Source organism: Strix uralensis, chromosome 4 (genome assembly GCF_047716275.1).
Source record: "Strix uralensis isolate ZFMK-TIS-50842 chromosome 4, bStrUra1, whole genome shotgun sequence".
Classification (NCBI taxonomy): Eukaryota; Metazoa; Chordata; class Aves; order Strigiformes; family Strigidae; genus Strix; species Strix uralensis.
The window spans coordinates 26,902,706-26,927,912 of record NC_133975.1 but is presented as its reverse complement, the minus strand read 5'-3'; the positions used below and the strand labels follow the sequence as shown (position 1 = coordinate 26,927,912).

General features: G+C 41.0%; 1 protein-coding gene across 14 annotated transcripts in view; it reads left to right on the top strand.

Annotated features, from left to right (window-relative positions):
* APBB2 (amyloid beta precursor protein binding family B member 2) overlaps window positions 1-25,207 on the top strand; it is a 209,411-nt gene that overhangs the window by 165,907 nt on the left and 18,297 nt on the right. The window contains exon 1 of one of the 14 annotated variants that reach the window (XM_074866056.1): window positions 15,097-15,474. The exons of 12 other annotated variants lie outside the window; for them this stretch is intronic. The gene's annotated coding sequence lies outside the window, so the exon portion shown is untranslated. Of the gene's footprint in view, window positions 1-15,096; window positions 15,475-22,180; window positions 22,338-25,207 lie in introns of those variants that run through there. One more of the 14 variants, XM_074866055.1, reaches the window with a different exon arrangement.

The window sequence follows — 25,207 nt, the reverse complement described above, 5'->3', positions numbered from 1 at the left end:
TTTTTTATTTCTATGAATGACTGATGGTAGTTTGGGTTTTTTTACTGTTTTTCACTTCCATTGGTGCAGATTTTTGAGAGATCTAAAAGGGGAAAATCCAGTTTGAAATGGAGGGAAATAAAAAGGTTTTAACTTCTTATGAATAAACCATTACAGTATTTCGTTTGCCTCAGAAAATGAATGCATTGCACATTTCCCTTCAAGTCAGATTTTGTAGTGGCTTGCTTTGGTCAGGAAGTAAATAGAGCAGCTTAAGGAGCACCTAAATGTGATGCAGAATAAAGGAAGCCAGTTTTGCTTTTCATTAATTTTTTTGAAGCATTTACCATTCTTTTTTCAAATACTTACATTTCTTTGGAAAATAAAATCATTCCATTATGTTGTTTATAAAATAAGATAATGAGTCATGTTTCTTTAGGCTGGGTACCTGCTTCTCCTAAAGACAGAACTGTTGATAGAAACATTGATGTTGAAAAGGGACATTTAAGAGAAATGTGCCTTTTGCAATCATGTGGCACCAAGAATGTTGTAAGCTTTTGGTGAAATGTATCTGTGGATGAGAGGCAATATCAAACTCTCCTAGATGAGTTGGTGGGAAAGGTTGTGTGTGTGCAGGTCGTTCTGTCTACTCTGACCTAGAGACGTAGAGACCTGCCTTGGTATCCCACAACATTTACCAAAGGCTATGTATAAGGCATAGGAAATAGCATCTCTGATCCCACTCCTGCCCATTTTCATGCCATATCTGGGGACCAAAGATGAATTCCAGTTCTGTTGAGACTTCTGCAGAAACTCCTGTCTCTATTAAGAAAAAAGTTTAGTTATGGAGTATGTGGGAGAACTATAGGTCCAAGTTAAAAAAAAACCCAAACAACAATAAACCTGCAAACAAACTCAGTGTGCTCCCTCTTGGTCATAAAAGGTAGAAGCTTCCTCTACTGTATTCCTGCAAATAGATTTTATTTGTGACATTGACAATACAGAGAACCTGGCAGAGTGAATAAACTAATCTTCTCTCGTGTTTCTACCATCAGACGAGGGAGTTGGCCTTTCCGTGTAGAACATTTCTTGTTTCTAGAGAACATGGCTTTGTTTGATTGGTTGCTGTAAATAACAGCCAGAAATAGTTTATTGAAGGTTTAATATATAAACACACGATCAAAACCAGCCTTAATATTTCATTTGCTGGCACAATAATGTTCTTAGCCGCTTTTATTGGAATCTTTTTTTCATTATAAGCAGTTTGATTTTAGAGCTTTCCTATTCTTAGCCCTTCATAAGAATTTTGATAGATGCTTCTACAGAAATTTTGTGTCCAGTATGACTTTGAGGACTGGAGCTCACTCTTTTTGAAATTTTATTTGTTTAATGTTTTGTGGACCCTTTTAAAAAAAAAAAGATTGTAGGAAGAGCAGTGTAGCCATTATTTGTAAGTAAACTCAGACTGCATGTGATGGTAGATATCAGAAGATCCAAAAGACAAGCAGAAAGAAGAAACTTACGACTGAGTAATCAGATACACACTGTGTTTTGGGTGTAGAGAGGTTCAGTATAGGAAACATGCTTTGAAGGGTAGCATAAATGATGTAGCATTTGCTGAAGAAGCACTAACACAAGAAAAAAAGCATTTGGTGACTGGAGAACCCAAGCTGAGAAAACCATATTGTTGAGATGGAAATTGCACTTTTCCATATAATTAGCAGGACAGGACAGTCCTTGAGCTCATCCTGGTAAAATTACCTGTTGGTTCTGAGGTAAGAAACACTAGAGCCATTCGCTGATTGCAAGAGCAACTTTCCCTGATTATGAGTTTGCCATTCACAGAGAAAAGTTAGGGTATCTCATTGCTGCTTTGGTGGATTAATTGTCCAGGAAGTTGATGAAATCCCAGTTTCTGGGATTAAGCTCTTCTAGAAGTTGTGGCACATGAGTTTTGTTAATTAGCTACATCTTCTGGTCCAAGAGCCTGTATAATAAAATATATTGGATTTGTTGTGAAAGGCAGTGTTTCAATTTTAAAATATTGTAGAAATTTATATTTTCCTCTATTTTGAGCTATTTGAACACCATAACGATCTGCAAGCCCTCCTTTTTAACTCTGTTTTGTTTGTAGTAATTTATTTGGGTAGATTATGCTTTGGAAGATGAAGAGGTTTTCTAATGACATCTGACCAGATGATTTTCTAAGCTGTACCATAATGAAAGATTGATGAAATACAGAGATCTGCTGATGAAGGTTTAATCTGAGGATGTGTCTGCTAACTCACCTCAGGCAGAAACATCTTCCAGGAGGCTGTAATCACTGACTCCATACATTACACTATTATTTTGACATCTAGAGTTTATTTTTTTAACGGTTCTGTAATAATCAAAGGCTTCATCGTACTGTTCACTTAGGCTGTGTGGTGATTTTGTGTTTTGAAAGGTAACATCACTTGTTTTCAGTTAATCAGTCAGTAAAATATGTTTGACCTTAAGAAAGTCTGGAGCACCTTCATGCAATTGTGAACAAAAGCAAGTTCGCACAAATTGGTGTTTATGCATGTATGTATGAGTATGTATATGTGTAGACTCAGAGCTCCTATGTTTGAGATATATATATATATGGGCATTAAAGGAAAATAAATATATTGTATCTGTCTAGCCTTTTGGCAGACTTCGCTTCTTAGATGATACTGTGTGATTTTTAGAAGTAGAAGCCACTGTACTCTTACACAGTCTTCGTCTCCAGCTATACTGAAAACAGAGACATGACGATTCATTTAGTATTATTTGTAAATAAAAAAAGTCCCCGCACTTGCTTAAGTAGCTTGATTTCAAGATCAGTAAGGTCACTGTCACATGGAGGATTTGTGGTCTCACAGGTGTATCAGTGAATAATTGTCAGTGCTGTGTTTGCTTCTTAACAAGCCACCGATGACATGGTTTTTTTCTGGGCTTTAAAAGCATGTTGGAAAATACTAGCCTACTGAAGCTATAAAAGGGTTGTTCTTTTCACTTGAGAGCTGCAGGAGTGTACATTAATCATTCCTTAGGTTGGGTTTTGTCTCCCCTTCTTGGCTGCTGGTGCATGCCCTTTGCTTTCTGAGCAGCTCGCTAACAAGGAAGAGAGAAAAGGTAATGGCCCATCAATTTTGTGAAAGAGTTTCTGTTAGCACGTTTCCCTGAATCCTCCTTTATCTTCATTGCTCTTCCACCAATCCAAAGCCTGCCTCAACTTTTAAAACCTCTACAGGACATTAATAGCCTGAAAGATCATGGTTTCTTCTCTCCTGGTGTCTCCATACACAGCAGTATATTCCAGCTGAAAAATTCAGTGGTTAGCTGGTCAGGAGGGCTGTGAATGGGTTCAGGAGAGAGCTTTAATGGGACTGAATATGAAACTGGTTACTGCATGGTGTGGACACCTGGCACATTGGACAAAACACGTAGCACATGTCTTTGTGCATCTACTAGCTTTGTCACCACACAGTGCAGGTTTGTTTTCTCTGGATAGTCTGGGTGTTTCCCTGGCAGGCTGAGGAGGGAGCGGGAGCGCAGTTGCTCTTGAGTGATGGAGAGGCAGATTCTCTGGTATTAGGGTTTTCCGATTGTAGACTCTCTGACTAGACAGTGTGAAGGCATTACGCTCCCTTCTCTGCCCTAATAATGCCCATTTTGTCAGGTGATGGTGGTGGGGATCTCTTCATCTGCGTGGATATCCATTGCCCTGCTTTCTTTGAACTGCCCCTGTTTTTCTGCTGCCTAGCCATCAGGGAATAAAATGAGGCTGGGGATCAAAAAGGGGAGAAGGGGGTGGAGAGGACAACTGGATTGAAGAAAGTAGGACAATGTACGCACCAAAGATGAAGCTCAAGCTGCCTCAAAAAGGGAGAGCAGGCAACTAAATGGGTAGATACCCCAAGTCAGATGGACATATTCCTGTAAGGCTGGAAGAGAAGAAAATCCTAACAACAAAACAGAAATTACCTGAGTTCTGTTATCTCAGGAGCTGTTAGGGAAAGAGCTGAGAAAACTGTTGGGGTGATGTGAGTGATAAAATGGGACAAATCTGTGGAAAAAGAGGAGGAAATGGTATAAAGTGATGGCTCAGATTCCTCAGAATATGGGGAATTAAAAATATTATACTATCTTGCTGTTTCAACAGCTAAATTAAAGTGGCCTGGTTTCAGAGTTGTTTAACACCTGCACTGTCCACTGACTTCAGTAGGATCTGTGTGTCTTGGAAAAATCAAATGTCTAGATCCAGATTTAGGAACCTTTTTCTAGACATCCAGAATTAGAAATTTTCACTTGAGCAACAAGGCTATACAGCAGGTTAAATGTTTTCTTTTTAGTTTTGTGTGCGTGTCAAGCTAAGAAGGGAGGGACATGTCTGAGTGAGAACTGGTTTGTTAGAGGACAGAAGAGGGATGAGTGTGGAAGCTGTAGTGCAGGTTGAGTGCCTGTCTCATGGCGTTATGATCTGTATTTCCTAGCTGAGACTGTGTACTTACAGATATTACCTGACTTGAGCTCCAGTGTGTGTCTATCATATGGACATGAGATTTGCGGAGGGATACCTGGCCTAAAAGCTAAGAGAAGTACAGACAATAAATACAAGTTTAGCATGGTTGGGATATCCTGTTGTAGCTGTAATTGATCATTCCCCTTGTCAGAAGATATTTTGTGTACAAGCAACACAACATCAGGCCTCATTGATGCAATGTGGCTTACAGCTGCATTGTTCAGGGAGGTGATACGGTCCTTCTGGATTGCCTTCCCTTTGAAGTAATGATTGAATGTGCTCTGAGATTGAGTCTTTCTCAGATTATGTGAGAGGAGTTTATCAAGCTGTACAAGATAATGAATATTAAACTTTTTCTCCTGCATTAAAGAGACGTGGTCAAGAAAAGCAGAAAATAAATTAAAACTGAGGTGGTGTTTGCACCTGCTCTTCTGAAAAGATAACACCCTTCAAAGAATGTGTAATTACAGCTGAACTCTTCAAACTCTGAGATACCATTAATCAATATTGCCTATTCCCCTTGGTCCTCATAACCTTGGAATAAGGACAAAACATACGGTGAAGAATCACATAAATAGGCTAGAGGTGAGGGATTATACTGGAGGAAAAGTATTCTGCTGGCTCGTCTGACCCATATTCTTAGCTGTCTTTTTTAGAGTAATCTTTTGCTTTCTCATTTCCCCTAAGACAACTGCATCTAAATATCCTTTTCTGTATGTTTTGGTAACATTTTCCATTCACACTAAGAAATAGTTTAGGTGGTTATTTATACAAAACTTCCCATTTATATCCATAAGGCCTCACATTACTGTTTGCAAGTGCAGCGTGTTCTAGGAGGGTGTAAGGAAACAATACAGCTGTGAAAGGGAAAATCCAGTCAAGCTTACAGAATTAATGTGTTTTCAAGCAAATATAGTTAAGTGGATGCAAAAAGCTGTATGTGTGCATTCTTACTTTGCTTAATGAGACTGGTTTATTTTAGTTTTGGGATTTAACATGAAAGACATGGTAGACTGAAGATGCATTGAAATAGGCCCATATTAAGTTGAAATAGGCACCCATAGTTTTGCACCAGTGAATGGTTTTGTATCAATAGTGGCTTCAGCTGTGTCAGGGCAACATCCCTCTATCCTTTCGGTCTAATGCCACTAATGAGATGAAAAATTATTACATGTGACAGAAATTTTTCTGCATTACAGATGAGGCTTGTGAGCAGCTCAGGTGCTTACGAACGATGGATTCACCCTTTGATAGCAGCTGAGAAAAAAGGATATGCTTAGGGAGAATTTTGCCTGTGGAGCTGTAGATTCTTGGTAACCTTTGAAAAGCTTAAATGCAGAAACAGCAGCTGAGAACCATAGTAGGAGTAAATTAGCACAAGTGCAGAGAAGTCTCATTAAGCAAGGGAATTCAGACAAACACAGAAAAGGAGAATTGTAAGGATTTCTGTTTGTAGAGGGAGACAGGAACAGAGAAGCCCATGAAGGAGTACTGCTGAGGCATTTGCTTGTACAGAAGTGGGAAAAATTGCAGGAGGCTTCCTTTCTTACTAGGAAAAACAACCAGACAACCATAGTGTGTCACTTGCTCTGCTAGTGGTTTGAGCATGGCAATGAATGCTTAGTCACCTTAAACAGAACCCTTTACTGTTCCATATTTGTTTTCAGAAAATAGTGGAAAATACTGCATATAATTTGGGAATTTTAGCTAGTGTCACTTCTGAAAGTGTTCAACTGTAAAGCTTTCAGTTAAGACAAATGATATGTCTAAACCTGGACTACAAATAACCACTGCAAAGTAGTAAGGCCGTCTCAATTAATAAAAAGATGGCATATTGACTGAGTCCCTGGCTTAAAGTATTTCTACAAATTTGTGCTAGAAAATCTCTACATATTCCCTATGATTCTAGCTATTAAACTCAAACACTTTAGGATACAACCAGGGTAATCGGTGAATTTAAGTGGCTATCATACAGGTCCCTGGAGAATAGCCTGAGCTGCCTGTGAAAGTGTCTGCAGCTCAGGAGAGCCACTGACTGCCAGACTGGGGTGGAAATCTGATGCTTTCTTCTATTATTCTTTTCACTGTATGTTAATCAAGCAGATGCTCTGCCCAGGCCGGATTCCTGTATTTAACTGTTGCCTTAACTCAGTGGCAAAACAGTGATGCAGGTGATGCAAAAAGCAGCTGCTCTCTGGCTCAGTAGCTGTGAACAGAAAACATCTCCCTCCCAGGATCTTCACAGCCCTCCTTGTTTTCAACACCCAGTTAGAAGCTTTGGTGTTAAATGACAGTGAAAGGTGGTTTAAACTTACCCTATTTACTTTGCCAGGTCATGCACTTGGGTGCATACACAATCTGTTGCTTGGTCTCAGCGGAGGCAATGCCAACAATAAATAGCATCCTCCTTCCCAAACCAGTTGGAGTCGACTGAAGGTGCCTGCCTTTCTTTCACCCCCTTCATCTTCAGCGGAACTGAAGTTAGACTTAGTTACACTTCTCTCAGATGATGTGTCAGCAGTAGGGCCTGTGTATAGAGGGAGCCACCTATAGAATAAATTTTCTTAAGAGCCTTATGAAGACTGTCAAATAATGTCAATTTAATAACATTTTTCTTCAAATAAAAACCAAAACTTTGCTGTATTCCTTTGTTCTCATCTCAAGGCCTTGTCTAGTCTAAGGTCTCTAGCAGATAAGAGAAAACCAAGTTAGTCCACTAGTGATTTCACTTTGCTAGTCTAATGTATATTGAAGCTGTTCAGTTACTAATAAGGTGGGCATATAAAAAACCTTCTGAGGAGAAAAGCCATAGAGAGCATAGACCACTGAATAAAAGAACAGTGTTTTAAGAAAAATTGTGCTAAGAATACTTATAAGCACCATTCTGGCTGAGATGTTTGATACAGCTCTTTGTTACTGTGAGTATAGTATGTTTGTATGAGCAGGAACAGACTTTTCTGTCGTGTGGTGGATTACTTCAAAAGGTTAACCCTTTGTAAGACATGTATTTACTATGCTTACTGTTTTCTATTGTAGGCAAGAATTTGACTTCCTAAAAATTGTTACTATACCAGCCAAATAATTTCTGAAAAAGCAATTCAGAGGATAAAATTTACTGTGCAGTGGAAAGGGTTTCATTTTATTATCTCTGTATTATGCTAATTAATGAAATGTGGGACATTCACAACTTTCTAATACAGCAAATAAAAAAGTTAAATTACAGCCAGAAAATGACCTGTCTCTAGTTGTTCTTCCTATCCAAACACTTTGTGTCCCTACCCTACTGGTGGGTTAGAGAGAGGTAGGATGTTTCTATATATGTCTTTACTGTGTAAATATTTATATCCACATACATAAACACTCTTTTCATGTTTGCATCAGTGTTATACTCCCGATATCAAGGAAACTTGTAACATGCCTATGTATTTGTAGCTCACTGAAGGTCTTCTGGAATTTAGTATGTACTACAGTAAAATAATAAGGTCCAAATTTTGTGCTGCGTGTGTCTCTCTCTAAACACAGTCACAAGCTTGGCTGAACTGTACTGGTACAATAATTTGGACTGTGCCTCTAAAATGTAAGACGATGTTCTTGCTATCAATTTACCACTTCAAATATTTAACTGTCGCATCTGCCTCAGGATGCTTTCCCACTTTTGCTACACTGTTGCATCTGCCTCAGGATGCTTTTCCACTTTTGCTACTAGCTGGTTGCAATTCAAATATTTATGTGAGGTACATCTTTATGTAAATCATAGCATATACTATCTTATCCATTACATGTATTTAGAAAGCATTTTCACTTTGGGCCTTTAATTCTGAGAATGATATGTTCGCTTCTTTCCTTGGCTCCACCAGGGAAAAGGGCCTTTGTTTGTCAGTGGTATTCAGCACGGTTTGCCCTCTGGCAATGGAGTTAGGTGACCTACTCAAGTCTCTTTGATAAGCGCAGATTGATTAGCAGAAACTTAAACGCTAATTTGAACAAACTAAAAGATTTTTTTCAACAAATAATTCAAGCGTCTTAAAACATTTAGTGGTTTTCTTACTGACTGACTTGGTTTTGTATTTAGAAACTGTTACATGAACATCCATATTTTTTCGAGAAGAAAATTGTGTTTAATGTCACTGAAAAATCTGTGTGCATTTTATCTTTTGTGGTAATGGTCTGCTTTACAGAAATGCTATTCATCTTAATGCCATAAAAATAATTTTAATTTATAATTTGAGTGATGCATTAAACATAGAACTCAATTCTCAATTGTCTCTAAAATTTTAATATTTTACTGCTTGAAGTTCCCCTCTCCCCACCTTGATTAATTTAAAAGCTGGCTGGACGTATGCTTGTGTGCCCCATGAGTCTGACCAAATTCCACTTATAATTGATGGGAAGCTTTTTGTTAATTTCAGCATGAGTTGTGTTAGACCGTAACTTACAGATGTGGACATGGAAAACCTGAATGCTGCTCAGCAAAATCAATGTAATACCTCTGGGAGCGGCAGGATGGTGTAAATGTTATTTCTTTAGCAGGGGTAGAGTTCTTCTTGTAGAACAACAAAATAGGTGGAAAAATAAGGAGCCTACTATGAATCTTAGAATTCTGAGTAGGAGAGAGTTTGAGATCTGCAAGGTCAGGCAAGGTGGCTGGCTTCAGTATTGACCTGGTATTCTGCTGATCTTAACGTTTAACATCAGTGAAGTAAGTGAATTTTTCCACTTCAGGCAAGAACCAGTGAAAGTCAGCTTGCCTGTGTTCTGGGGTACCTGTTATTGACATGTGGCAGTGTTTGGGATAATGCTGTATTTGTCAAGAAGATGCAGAAAGAGGAACTGTAGATAATTTAAAGAATAATTTTTCAGTAGCTCAGACTGGAAGGATCCATGTGGGCCCTATGACCTGTCCTCTGCAATTGCAGGCAATCTCAGAGCAGTTAAGTTATTCTTTTGGCAAGCTGATTGCAGGTGTAGTTCAGTTTGCTAAGGATGTATTGAATTGTTTTTGTTTTGTATTTGTGTGTCATCAGTCTTTCTTCATTAAGAAGTTTATCTTCTGCCTGTTCCTTTTGGTGATGTCTGAAGAATCTAAATAAACTTTACATGTGTATCTCCAGCAATATAGATGCACATTTAAGATAAAATGTACCAATAACTACAAGAGAACAGATGCACTAAGAAAGATTCTAATTTTTTGTGTGTTTTGGGGGGGACACTCATCTGTATTTTATTAGGAAAATTGTTTTTCATCTCTGCTTTTGCTCAGGTACCATCAGGAACATAATGAGATGAATTAGACAAAGCAAACTAAGCGATTGCTCGTGCCCTCTATTCATTTATCAAGTACATATGTGGCTTCAAGGGCCTTAGTTTAAAAAACAAACAAAGCTCTTCTGGGATATTGCCAACCCAGGCATTCATAAGTGGCATGTTCATTTTGTCACTTTTGAGCCTTTAGGATTCAAGGTAGTATCTCAAACTTTTTCATTCATCCATGGATGTTGGAAACTTGTTTTGTGGTGTGTATGGAGATTTTCATATACCTGTCTGAATCCAGGATTTAAACTTTGTGAAATGTTTCTTCACTCGTCCCTTACCTTCCCTCTCTTTTTGAAAATAATATGACATTTCAGATAAATTAGAAGATCTGGCACTGCTGTTGCTGCTTGATAATTTGGGAAGAAAGCAGATCATTACAATGATGGGAGGTTTTCAGCTTCTAGGTTGTTAAAGACTAAACAAAATTGTTGTTGTGCTCCGAGTTTTGCTAAAAGGAGTAATTTTTTGTTTCCTGGAAATGTCAATATGTTTTGCCTTAGGATAGGATGGATGCCTCAGAATAGCAAAAGGTAGGGCAAGCTTGGGAAACATTTGTTTCTCTTCCTGTAGGGCAGTAGTGGAGCTATGAATGCTGCAGGTGCAGGAGCTGGGATGCAAACCTGCTTTTGCTTTTATCTCAAGTGTAGGACTACAAGTCTATAGTAGTGTGTCTGTACTACTAGGTCTGTAAGTGTGAGCCAGCAGTGTGAGTGCAGCTGCTAGGGCTAACTACCTCTCCACCCACAAAAATACACTCTTGGCCTCACAACAATGAATTTGTTCCTGTAATATCATTTTCCTTTTGTTCAAACTGGAATAAATCACAACCTAAATCCGTGTTCCTTACTCACAAACTCATTTTCTCTTTTCCTCAAAATTTTCTGTATGTGAAGCCCTTGGATCTAGTCCTTGCACATGCTCAGGTTGAGTATGAGGATCTCAGCCGCTGATGGTGTTTTTGTTTCTTTAGTCCAGCCACAGCTCTGCTGATATTACCAGGGATGTGTGTGATGGGATACTTGGTATTTTGCTCTGAGATAAACAGCTGGCCATGCAATAAGAATATTTGATCAACTTGGGGAGAACATGATCCCACCCCTGTGTCTAGAGTGTAAGCTAAGTTCATTTACTCAGACACCTTGCTGTTCACTGGCAGTTTAACCAGAGAATTGGACACATCATCACTGCTGAGTGTGTGGAGATCTGCACAGATTTTACAGTGTTAAATATCTACTCCCTGATTATGAGCTTGGCTGAACTTTATCTCTAGTGAGGAACACAGCAGCTTGGGGACATACAACCTGGCTGAGGACCCATGAGAGGGCAGCACGTGATAGCTGGGAGAGGCTGAAACAACACGTGTTGTATTTATAAACCAGGCATGCCCCCAAACACCCCTGCTGCCTTGAATGTGACACTTTTGGCAGTGCAGGAGTTGAATTTGTCAGGTCTTCTAAGATGAGAGCTCTCTCATGGGCACTTTTCACCTTGCTAGGGCTGGCTGCTTGTGATCTTTTTGTCAGTGTAAAGTTCACCTGTTAACCTGCTGCAAGCTCATTTCTTTTGCAGCCTGTAGGTAAATTGCAGTACAAAGATCCTGACTGTCTAGTGATTTGGCTTCAAGCTCACAGCCCTGGCTGGCAGTGGGAAATGGGACTCGGTGCAGTGTTTGCGCTGGACATTTTTTCATGTGCTTTATGGTAGCAGTTGTTGCTGGGGAGAGCCTGTCAGCCAAACTCGGCAGCCAGTGCCCAGTGCAGCAACTTCCATGACTGGTCTCAAAACTGAAGTTATTCATGATTATTCTCTAAAACACAGTTCATAAAAGAAGACTTTTGAGTGAGTTTCACCTCTTTCATTTTCAGAATACATATATCTGACCAAGTAAGCTCAAAGGAATCAGAAAACAGATACCACCATCCCCCTGAGCCTATAGCTAAAATTTTAAGTTCATGTTTGAATTTCACATTTTTGGGTGGGATTGAGGATTGGTATAGAAAATTTGGCCAGAATGACAAACACAAGGCATAGCTGTAGTTACTAAGCAAGTTGCGTGTGCACAAAGAGGAAGACACTGGGCTCAAACTACTTTTTCATTTTTAGAAACTTCCTGCTGGCCAAACTTAGGAGATTTTCCTGTTGCTGGTAGCAGAGGTAAATCTGTTGCTCTTTTCATAGTCAGCAGGTAGAAGCAACAAATTTAGAGGAGCAGAGAACATGGGGCACGAGAAAGGGAAGCTGAAACATTAATTGTAGAATGGTTTGGATTGGAAGGGACCTCAAAAATCATCTAGTTCCAACCCCCCTGCCATGGGCAGGGACACCTTCCACTAGACCAGGTTGCTCAAAGCCCCAACCAACCTGACCTTGAACACTTCCAGGGAGGGGGTAGCCACAACTTCTCTGGGCAACCTGTTCCAGTGTCTCACCATCCTCAGAGTAAATAACTTCTTCCTTTCACCTGATATAAATCTACCCTCTTGCAGTTTAAAGCCATTACCCCTTATCCTATCACTGCATGGCCTTGTAAAAAGTTCCTCCCCTTCTTTCCTGTAGGCCCCCTTTAGGTACTGGAAGGCCACTATAAGGTCTCCCCGGAGCCTTCTCTTCTTCAGACTAAATAACCCCAAGTCTCTCAGCCTGTCTTCATAGGAGAGTTGTTCCAGCCCTCTAATCATCTTTGTGGCCCTCCTCTGGAATTGCTTCAGCAGGTCCATGTCCTTCTTATGTTGGAGCCCCAGATCTGGATGCAGTACTCCAGGTGGGGTCTCATGAGAGCAGAGTAGAAGGGGAGAACCACTTCCCTCAACCTGTTGGTCACACTTCTCTTGATGCAGTCCAGGATACGGTTGGCTTTGTGGGCTGCAGACACACATTTGCCAGATCATGTTTTGCTTCTCATCAACCAAGATACCCAAGTCCTTCTCCTCAGGGCTGCTCTCAATCCATTCTCTGCCCAGCCTGTATTTGTGCTTGGGATTGCCCCGATCCGTGTGCAGGACCTTGCACTTGGCCTTGCTGAACTTCATGAGGTTTGCACGGGCCCACCTCTCAAGACTGTCAAGATCTCTCTGGATGACACCTCTTCCCTCCAGCCTGTCGACTGCACCACACAGCTTGGTGTCATCATCGGATCTTGAACTCTACCATTTCATGGTCACTGCAGCCAAGGCTGCCCTTGAGCTTCACATTCCCCACCAGCTACAGTCTAAGCTATAGTCACATTCCCCATAGTCTAAGTAGCTGAACCTTTGGCTGTGGCACCAGTCCTGTAACCTGTTGTTTATTCGCTAGATTCAACTAGCCCTTTCAAACCCCTTTCCTTTGACCAGGAGGACTGATGAAAAATACCAGGGCAAGTTATTTCTCAAAAATAGACCCAGCATGTTTGTATCTAGCCATATTGTTACTGAAAGGTGCATAGGCAGTAAGTTTTGCTTGTACCACATACCAAAATACCTGGTCCAACACAGGATTAGAATTCAGTCCCAGTTCATTTACTGGATAGCCAGCTAAAAAGTCAAAGACTGGGACGTATGTAGTTTTACTTACACTTATTTTTACAGGTTTTCCAAAGTTCTGCTGAATCTCTTTTCTTGTACTGAAGAGAGGTTCAGGGAGGAGTGGTGTTCTCCCACAAACTGTTCCAGCATATTAAAATGGCAAAGTTTGGCTTCTCTCCTTAGAAGCTTTTTAAATTGGAGTGTGACATTGTTCTCACAAGTGCTGTTGTTTGGCCAGCTGGAAGTGTACCATGTCCTGTTGTATGCTACTTGCAGAGAGTGAAAGAGGAGAACAGCAATGGTGAGGACAGTTGTCATCAGATTAATTCTGTTTTCACTTGCAAGTTTAAACAAATTATGTTGAACACCTATTGGAACCTGGATTAAAAATATAGCACATGTGTATCTTATGGCATTTAACCAGTTGCAGATTCCATTTTGCTTGTGCATAAAATGTCCCTTTATTTCCCCCCAAGTGAGTTCCACACTTGTGTCAAGACTGTCAAGGACTTACTTGTTTGCTTCAGTGCAAAAATTATTATATAGCCTTGAATTCTTGTTAGCACTGGGCATCTAGCACATCCAAGAAAGGAGAAATTGGATCTGTTTCTTCTTAGGTAGCATCAACAGATTTGTTTATTAAATTCCAACCTGTTACTCCTGTGGAAATCAGCAGAAAGCTTTCAGAATGGCACAGGTGGTCACTTGAGTGAACTGATCCTGCCAAACTGTGTTGATGATACGCAGGAGGGAAGGAAGGAACCTCACTAGAGTCTCGGAGTGTATTTAGGCTGTGCACAAACATCCTGCTCCCAATGGGTCTGTGTGGCTGGAAGAAGTGACTGCCAGCAAACTGTCTTTAACTGCTTTTCAACCTCCCAAATCTGCTGGGGGAAATACCCATGGTTGCAGTCCCTGCCCTGCTTTCACTTATGCTGAGCTCAGCTAGTTTAAAGAGGCTGGGTGATGGGTATTTGCCATGTTGGCTCATTTTCCTTGAGGTGGCAGGGTGTGATCCCACAAGCAGCTCCGCTGGCATGTTTGAAGGAGCAAGTCCCTTGGATGGAGATAAGGGTGATGTGCAGGGTGGTGACCCATGTCCTCATGCCACTGCAGTTGTTTCTTGGTCGGAGTTTTCTTCCCCCCAGGCCTCCCCTGCATCCAGGAGGAGTGATGTGCAATGCTGCGGGTAGCTATGAAGCTGAATGCCCTGGATTGGGGTTTAAACCCTGCCATGTTTTGTGTGCAGTCCCTGGGGAAGCATCTCTTTATTGCTGGTTGAGCATGTTTGATGGGGAGTTTTGCCAAATAAAAAATGGAGCTCCAAGAGTGTTGTGTTTACTGTCACCTTTAGTGCAAGCAACACCTCTAAATTAGATTTACTGTTATTGCATGTGTCAGTTCTGGAAAATCAAATTATTCGGTGTGTTTGTTTTTACAGCTCAAGGATAAATCTCACTTCTACTATTAGCAGGTGTAATTTCATTGAAGTAAACGCAGTTGTACTTCTGTCTGAATTCTTGGATTTGGCCGTAAATCTTCGCTGTCTTTTAAAGAGACTTTCTTTCTCTGTTGCATTCAGTTCAGAGTCACGCTGTGAAAGCTTTGCACTGGTTTTGGAAAATTGGGAGGTGAAGACTCCCTGCGCACTTCAGCTTTCCCCAAAAGATTGCTTCTGTCACAGCAGATTAATCTTGGAAGTTTACAGGCTAGAAACACAGTGCGTAGCAGTGAAGGTTTGTTAAAGGGGGAGGAGAGGCGCCTCTTCCGCGGGTCGGAGCGCGGGGAGCACGCAAATGGTAAAAGCGATGGGAAGGGAGGAAAAGACACACCCCTGATGGAGCGGTGCCTTCCAGGGAGAAGCGCCCACTCGCTCACAGCTGGAGCCGGCGAACACAAGCGTGCACAGTCCGTGAGGAGAGTGGGAGCTGACATGATGTGCTTCAACTCGATGCAAAATGAATGAGCTGCTGTTCTCGGGGGTATTCGGCCCCTGTCGTTGAAGTACAAGTACACGGCTGCATCAAGTGCACTTTGCATCATCCGATGCCTAGATACACGCTAACGGAGCCGGGCACCAGGCAGAGTGTTGAGTTGGGTGTTTGTGTATGACGTGCTTGGCATTAAATTCCTCTTTGCTGCAACAAAAAGGTAAGAAACTTAAAAAGTGACAAGAAAAAACCTTCAGCCTCCCCCCCAGACAACAGTCTCACTTTAGGAGTAGCTTTTGTCTCGAGCTGTATTTTCAAGGCTTATGGTCCATTAAGTCTAAAGCTTCTGTGTGGATGCCTGCAAGGCAAATTACAGCTCCTAGTGTGACAAAGGCAAGTCAGATTTCTTTTCTCCAAGAGCTTGACACTTAACAACCTTCAGGGAGAGCACCGTAGCAGAAATGCTGGACTGTGTGCTGAGCGGTAAGTATGTGATGCTGTTCTCCCTCTCCTTTATTCCTTCAGATATTGCTCATTTGAGCAGTAAGCTAACTAATGGGTCCTGATGATTAATAGGTTTGGAGGTCTGTGTTCAGCTCAGAATTACATGTTCCTAAACTGGCCGCGGTTACTGGCTGCATATTGACCAGCCTGATTCTGTAGAGGATGATCATAATTTGTTTTTACTGGTAATGCTGTGTTAATGGATAAAAAGATGATGTAGTTAAGAACAGCAGAAGCCTCATTTACTGAAAAGAAACCTCCCTGTGTTTCCCCCCAAAACATACCGTGCCTGTATAATTATTTATGTGTAATTTCCAGCTAACTTCTAGCTAGCCAGTCTGGGCTTTCTTCTTTCAGCCCATAATGGAAAATAGAGATTGTGCAATTTGAATTCTTTGTAGAGGTCCAAAAGAAGTAAACATATTTAAAGGCAGAAGCATTACACTGGGGGGGGGGATACATGCATGTAAAAATACATTTAGTTGAAGTGAAATGGTTAATGGCTTATTTGACAGAAGAGGAAACTTCATGATTTAAATGTAATATATTGCCTTAAGGTCTCTGTGCTTGCTTAATCCTATCTGTATTCATAAAGAATTTGCAGCAGGAGAAATTTCATTGATTTGTTAATTGATATATAGCTTTGAATGCTCATTATGCTGGATGCAGAGGGGAAGGAAGAGAGAGAGGCACATTTATCTTTTTCTTTAAACTCAGCAGCTTCACTCTTAAATTAGGTTTCTTGCATGTTATGAAAGCTCATTGCTCTCCCTGTTCTATGCAGTAATTTTTGTTTTCTTAAAGGATAGGAAACACTGCTGAGTCTTGATCTCTATCAGGGAAATATATGAAGTGTTTCATCTCTTAAAACTATGGCTTTAATTACGGTTTTGTAGCTGTTGCCTTGCACTTAATGTAATTATAACAACTTGTGAGTGAGGAAGAGGATATTATTTAGCCCTGGAGCATTCCTCAGTAAAAATTGGCTTATTTATTTTCATAAGGAGTTAAGAGAAAGATTGTGGGGTTTTATTATGTAATACCAGGTAGAGTTCTTTTTTGAAAAAGTACAGGTTAGTTTCTCCTTCTATAACAGTGGACGTATAAAAATAAATAACCCGTCTATGAAGGTATTTTAAACACTGGTCGGTTGGAATACAGATGAGGATTAAACCAACTGTGTGAATTAGTATTTTAGATAATTAAGGTGTGTATTGAAGGTCCATGGTGTTTCTTGTATTGTTACCATCTGTTGGGTATCCTGTTAGGTAAGGCTTTCTGGTTCGCCATTTGGAGTTTCCTGTGTTTCGTGACATGAAGTAAAACTCTTACTGGGGACAAAATTCTGATCTAATTGATATTAGAGTGCTAGTATTGATTCAACTGCTCTGTATAGCTTTAATTTGTGTTAAAGTACAGACTTTGCTCCAGTGTAGTTTGAGACAGGCTGAGATAACCTTATTCCCTGGGTGAAGTTAATCCAGGTCAAAAACTAAAATATAACAATTCTAAATTGGGAAATATCAAATCAGTAAAAAGCGTTCAGTTTCATTTCCTCCTCTTAGAAAATAACTGGCATGTCCCTGATGAATTTGTTTTGGTATCTGCCAAAGAAAACAACATCCTCTTTTTTTTGTTGTTGTATTTCGATGTGATATTAAATCCTTCCTGTATGTCTTAAGAAGTTTCCAAATTGGAAATATCTTTATGGCTGAATTTAATAATTCTTTAAAAAATTAAACCAGAAAATCTCATATCCAACTCATCTATCAAAAATGGTTGTCTAGTGATTTGGGGAAAAGGTGGCCTGCCATTCAGAGTTCTTCTCATGCTTCCAGAAATGTGTTTGTTTTTCCAAACAAGCCGAACGTAACATTTCCTAAGGAAAGGGTAATGGACTGCAGTGGGTTACGAAAGATGCCCCTGGCTTATATCAGGAGGCGAGGTACCTGGGGTGGCTGTGTGCTTCAGGGAGCTGTAAGTGTACCCACTCTTTCATCTACAGTCTTCAGTCACTGTCATTTAGTATGTGCAGGTGAGGGAAACCCAGAAGAAATGGTAAAATGACCTGAGGTTGCATATTTATGGAGAGGACTTGAGGAATGACAAGGAACCAGCTTGTCTGTCAGATATCAATGTGATGTCTAGCACCCGAACTTTCAGCGGGACTTACTGTTTCAGGGCCTCTGGTCTTAAGAGTATGATTTAGTCTTTACAAAACATGGATTCATATAATGTGTCAGGCTGCATCATAGTTTCTTTTTATTTTAAAAATAGAATCTGACTAGGTTATAGTAGTCTTCATAATATATGATTAGCAATAGAAGGCTAGATCAAGCCATCAATTTTTAAGCAGAAATCTTCTTTGCTACCAGTGGAGAATTGCTTAAAAATTGATGGCACAATCTGGCCCACTGTGAACAGGGGATTTCTGCAGAAAGCGTTAGTTGTGCTTCTACACAGTCTCCATCCTGGTGGTGGCAGGGACCCAGAAACTCAAGGCCAGTCTGCTGGAATAGTCTGATACTTATTGGAAGACAAAAGGCTTAAGGACTATTTAAATTTTTTTTAAAAAAAAAGAAAAAGGTTAAAAAGCTACCAAACCTTAGAAAAATTATAAACCACAGTTTTTTTCTTTTCAGTGAAAGCAACTATATTTCTCTAATGGCATACATAAGTGAAGGACATAATCATTCTCTAAGCAACAGAGACACTTCCAAATGCACAGAAATGAAGGTTGTTTCCTTTATTTGTTCATGTTATGTTGTTGAGGTGTAAATACATTTTACATAACCATTTTGCTGCATTAAGTGCTACTAGACTTTGTAATTACAAATTAGAAAACCAGAGTGGGGCCTCTTCTGTGCCTCAGAGGATATGCTTGGGCAAGTACTTACAACTGTAATAAAAGACAAAAGGCTCGTGCCATGCATCATTGTTTTTAATCAAGTGAAATGTGTTTTACTCCACTAAAACTCTACAGTAATTGAAAGCAAAGACGTTTCACCTAGTTGTTATCTCTTAGGAACAGAGATGGTCAGGGCCGATGGTGATGGGTGTAGTTGCACCTGAAAATGTTTAAGGACCACAGAGGTTGGAAGGCAGACCTCTGTACTTGCTCAGGGTGTAGGTGACACATGGCAGCCTTATTTTTTCTGATCTGCTCACAAAAGACAACAGGGAAAACTGCAGTCAGACAGACTACAGGGGAAGCTACAGGAATGAAGAGGTGTGAAGTGTTAACCTCTTCACCGAAGCAGGTCACCAAGACCAGCCTCCTGGCCAAAGCCAAGCAGGGTTCAGGATTACCTCAGGGCCGTTTCTGGTTGATATTTTTTAAAACCTTCAAGAACAGAGATTGCACAGCCTCTTGAGTATTTCTCTGGGCTTACCTGCTCTCTTTGCAAAGAAACTTGTGTTTGCTCTATTTTTTAAACTGTCCCATGAACGAGTGGGAGACACTAATTGGATGCCCTCCCCATTACCTCATGCCCAGGCTAAACAAGCAGGGTTCCTGCAGCTTTGGCTGTACTCACACCAGTTTGTCATTCTCTCCTGTGCACTGGTGGGCCCAAACCTGGATGCAGAAATCCAGATACTGCCTCATGAGTGCCACGTAGAGGGTGGTTTTTGGGGGACGGGTGTTACCACCGTGCCTCTTAGTTTATTCACCTCCCAGTGAAACCTCCATTTACCATTCAGCTTGTGGGGTGGGCATTGTATATCAACGATCAGCCTCCAGGATGCATCTGGCATGGGTCACTCATGTACAAAACCTGGGGCTGGAAGAAGAAATTATCTTATATTCAAGCACTGTCACATATTGTGCACAACCATCAGTTACACCACTCTACAGCTGTCTTGCCTCAGCTGCATCCCTGGGCCAGGTACAACCCTCTGCAAGAGGAGTGTGGAGGAAGGGGGGTGATCAGGGAGACAGGCACCCTTGGCAGTACCTTAATGCACTGCCTCCAAAGGCGCTAATTGGAAAACAACCCTGAATAAATGTGCCTGGCAGAAGTGGTGGGGAGGAGACTGTCACCCCCTTCCTGGAGGCAGTGTCCCCTTGGGGCTCACTCTAGGAGGGGGGGTCCCTTCTCAGGCCTCTGCAGGCTGGAAGGTCATGCATGGGTTGTTTTCCTCGGAGGTCTTGGCCTTTTACCCTAGAATTGAATCTCAAATCCTGCATAGCAGCCCTAACACAATTTTCTAGGTATCATCTTCCCACTTTATTGGCAAGCTCTGGCTTGACCCCTTTTAACTCAGTCATCTTGGGAAAGGATATGTAGAGCACCATACCAAAGCATTTGCACAGCTGCTCTTGCAGCATCTCTGGCACTTAGAGCCATCAGCAAAATCTGCCATTTGAACTGAAACTTTACATGTTGGCTTTTTCGCCTTGGGGCAATTTTTTAAAAATTTATTTATTTAAGTTTAAAGGTGAATCATTCAACCATATTCAAGCTACCAGAATATGCAGAGAATACAGGCAAATAGTCTTTTGTGTGAAAATAATTCATGAATTAGAACACACTCTATGAGGAGATATTGTGTTAATTGGAAAGCTGTAATTAACTGGTTAGAGGCAAGATGCAGCCCCCCTTGATTGGCATGCATCCCACGGTGTGGGAGTCCCCCTCACTCCTTGCTGACCAGGGAAGTCCAGCAGCCCAACTGCTTGTATTTTTCTCTCACCTTCCTGAATTTCCTCCTGTGCTCTTTTCTTTGTCTCTGCTGGCAGCTGCAGTGGTGATTGTTCTGCACAATTGTATTTTGCATAACGGCAGGGGAATTAACAGAGCTCCCTTTAAGAGTTTGCACCAGCAGGTCATGTTTTGCATCTAATTGTACTGTGTTCAAAATCTGCTAGGTCCAAGACATGTCTTTTCTGGTTTTTCCCTCCCCAGTACTTTATGTCTAAATTGCTGTAAGATTTTTCAAATATAAAGGTTTCTCTGAGAGATAATTTCTGTTTGTCCACTTCATACAGAGCCAATGATGAAGAATGCATGAAGAAAATTACATATATATTTTGCTTCTCATACTACTTAGAAACATTGATTGTATTTTCTGGGAAAGTGAAAGTGATACTACTTTTTCAATTCTGATTTTCAAATTGACACTGAAATATAAAATCAAGGGCTGTTGAGGCTTGAAAAGCTTCAGGAAGTGGAGCAGAGCGCCCTGTGTTTCATCTTCTTTACAATGAGGCTAAGTGTCACACTTCCATTGTAAAATTTCTGGGTATGTTCATTACATTTGTAAATATGGATCTTCTTTACAACTTGACTGCTTTCATAGAATCATGGGATAGCCCAGGTTAGAAGGAACATCAAAAGACATTTGATCCAACCTTTCATGAGAAAGGGAGCCTAGATGAGATTGTCTAGCACCCTGTCCAGTCACATCTTAAAAACCTCCTGTGATGGGAACTCTACCATGTCCCTGGAGAGGTTGTTCCAGTGAATTACTGCTCTTCACGCCACATAGAGATTACAAGGGGCAATGGGTACAGGTTGTACCAGGAGAGGTTTCGTCTCAACATAAGAAAGAAATTAAACCTCTGACTATGTACATATGCATCCATGTGTGACTTGCACTCCTGTGTTGGACAGATGCATTAGCTAACCATATGCACTTCTAGTTAAAACCTGGCTTAGAAAGCCTATGTTTATTCCAGATCTACTCACTAAGCCATTTCTAAGCAACAGATCAATCCCTGTAAGCTTTGCAAGCTTGCTGAAGTGAGATGTCTAATGAGAATTGGATCTCTTCAGTGTGCTCTGTCTTTAATCCTGCCCTTATTACTTGAGATGGAATGATTTTTCCACTCCACTACTTTTATCCCAGAGTCAGTTGCTAACTAGGATGATGTAGGATCCCACATGTTTGTGCACAGTGCACGAACTCGCTCAGGAGGTGTTGGTTAAGTCGTACCAAGAGTTAGTGGTTGCTTCAGAATTGCAGGTGTGTAGTGATTTTATGTGTCCTGGCTTCAGCTCGGTGTTAGTGTGAGGTGGTTACCCAGGGTGCAACTTTCAGAGGAACCCAAGTGACCTTGGGGCAAGAGCTTTTTCATTAAAACAAAACCCTCATGACGATCTTTCTACTCTTTCAGTTTAAACAACATAAGGTTTTCACAGCCTCAAGAATTATTTGTTTTGTCAGTGTCTGCTTTAAATAGTGTTATTTTGGAAAAAGGAAGGTTCATGCACTTTGTATGTCTGTTTATGCTTTCTGCATACTACTTCGCGGACTTGTGTGTGGTATTTTAAGCTTGATTACCTCCCAGTGTTGATATGTCTGCGCTGCCTCTCTAAATTCAGCTGATGCCTGTTGGCTCCATTGCATGTTTCCAAAAATAAAAACTTTAGAGCAACAGGATTCAACCAAAATAAGTGTCAAAAGGAAGTAGCGGCAGTATGCTTAGATACGCTGTGCTACAAACAAACAGCAAACATTAAATGTACAGCACTTCTTTCAGCTACCCTGTCTCATTATATGCTGAAGCTCTGTCTGCATGAGTGCTTTCTAACTTGCTCTTTCTGTTTCTTCATGCTTCCCTGGATTCAGAGAGAGGTAAATGACTTTCATTTTTCCATTATTCTCTGTATTTATCCTTCTGGCATGCACCAAATAATGCGTGTATGGGTTTGCTTGTATCAGTGAACAGAAGCTAAACTTCAGTGAATAAATTCATATCTCTTTGTCACCTTTTCACGTTGCTATTAATAGTGTTGTCAAGTTGGTATTGCCTGTTGGGCTTTTTTTTCCCAGGTCCCAAACCCTCAGGTACTAAGAAGTTTAAAATCATGTGATGCAGTGATTTGATACTTGCTTCTGGTGTTTTGAGTTTAAAATTTAGACATCGTTGTTCTCTGTAATCCAAAATGCAGGAAAATGTTGTTAAAATCCCACCTTTTATTTAAAAAAAAATTAAAAACCACAACATACAGAGCAGGGAATTTAAGAGCCAAGTTTAGAAAGAGTTGGAAAAAATGTTTATTTCCTAGTTTTGGATCCAGCTGGGTTGGTCACTTGTCTTTCAAGTTTGAAGAAAAGTTGTCCCCAGTATGTTTGATTTGTTTCCATGTACAAAGGGATCATTTGGGATTCTCTACAATGCTTCCTGTTTCATGGGAGCGCAGACAGTAAGGCATTGTAGTCAGGTGCTTTGCAGCACAAGGGCTGCAGCCACTCCAAAGGCTCTTACTGATAGAATTGCAGCCCTCATATGAGATTTGGGGTTTGTTTGCTCATCTAAATCGCAAGGACTTGATACTGGGACTGAGTGGAAGGAATGTGGTTTGGAGATGCAGGCTGTTCCTTGCATTTGCTTTGTGGAATATAATGAGAAGGTTTCCAGGCTTGACTGGTTTTTAATCAATTCTTTAGGCAGTGTTGGCCTAAGGAAATGTTTGAACTTTCTTGATTATGGCTTTGCAATCTAATGTAGATTTCATGCATGTGGGAAGTGATGATCTCCCAGACTAACACTGACAAAAGTGTGCTGCAAGCAGATTCGTGGGTAGTGTCTGTGCACGATTGCTGTGTTCTCTGTCTGAATAATAAAAAACAAAGGAGAACTAGTAAGCATTGCTTATAAAACAAATCACACCGGAGAGATTATCTGTTCTAGTGTAGTCTGCTGTCTTCTTCAGTCAAATCTGTATTACTGCTTTGAGCATCTCAACTTGAAGTATTTCTTTATTAAAACTTTAAATATTCCTTATAAACAAAGGCCCACGTCTTCCAATTAGATCTGGAAGATAGAAGCATTGTCAAAAATATCTAAATACTGATTTATCAAAACCAAATTCACAGGATCTGCTGCGGAGAAACTGTTCAGAGGTTCACAGGCGTAATAACACATTCATTTACTTAAAGGAAATTCAGCATTGGCCATCCTGAGGAATTAAACCACCACTTTGCGATGCTACAAAGGAGAAGCAGCAGCTACAATGGCCTTGACAACCTGCTTCATTTGTGTCCCTTTTCCTTGAAAACTGCTGCACAGTGTAGGAAGGCAGCTCCCTCCCTGCCTGTGCACATTTCATAAATGTTGTGAAGCAATTAAGAAAAAGAAAAAAGATAAACACCATGAAAAATTTGTGACAGTAAAGTCAGCGGTCAGTGATTTTCATAGCATCTGTCCCGGAAGTTCTGTCTTCCTTTAAGTCCATTTATAAAACAAGCTGAGGTCAAAGCTGCTGCTTGTCTTTTCAACTTGTCATGTCTCTCTAGCAGTTGGTGAGCAGCAACATGCCCCATCTGACCCCCAAGCTGGATGTGGCATACCGTTAGCTGGGCCCCTTCGTGCTGCCAGTGCTATAAGAGCGCAGAGTCTCCAGGGCAGTCTTGGTGGTGACCGTGGTACATGTGATAGACTGCGCTCTTTGCCCTGACAGTACTTCTAGGCATATGATTGTGAGGTGAGGCTGGAATGAGAACCAACATGGAACATAAATCTCAGCTGTAGAATCTGTACTGTTGTCACTATGTTAACACAGCTCATGGATCTGGAGAGCTTAGATACTGAGTCATGCTTTGACATGACTCCATCCATCTATGTAAATCTGTGGCCCTTTCCAGGGGTGGAATATAGCCCGCGCTAGTAGAAAGGGCAATGATTTGTAACATCTCAGAGCCATCTTTCTGGCTAGCAAGGCAGCGGTGGCAGGGCTGACAGGAATCCTGTCTCCTCCCCTGCAAGAAGAGGTGGTGGGCAGCGGTGAGACGTGGGAAGCGCGTCTCGGGGAGTGGCTCCTGCGACTTCGTGAGGATCAGTCTGCAGGAAGGAAATTGGAGTGAAAGTCGTGCAAATGCTTTCAGGCTTGGAAGCACTGGGCTCGGAAGGGCTGAGCTGGGTATTGGACGTATCAGCTCTGTGAGGGTTTTAACAAATTCTGGAAGCACACAGAACTGTGGCAATGATAAGACATCAAAGAAAAACCAACAGGCTGTGTGTTTTAGGGCTGCCAGATTAAAGCCTCCCAGTATTGCACAAAGTAGCCATAGCTCCTCCTTCAGAGTTAGCAAGTGACATTATCAAGGAATGAAGCAAACAGCCTTTCAGCAGGGGATAATTTGCCCTACAAACTTTATGCATGAATTAGAAAAACAAGCTACACTGTGTCGATGCCAGACCGTTTGAGGAGAATTTAATAAATGCAGAACTGATGTTTTGCTGCAAGGAAACCCATTTTCAGGTTGCATGAGAACTGAAATAAGAGAAGTCTCCCAAAAGCATCTGCTTGGGAAGGCATCTTAACTACTTGGATCAAAAATTAATGACCAGGGTAATGTAGTGATGGCCAAGCCTGCCATTCTGGGTTGTAGCTGAAGAGCAGCCAAAGGTGTGCAGGAACTCTGTGGAGTGGAGCACTTGGAGTGAAGAAAAATTGCAAGGCTTTCATACGTTTTTAAGATTGCCAGAAACAAGGAAAATT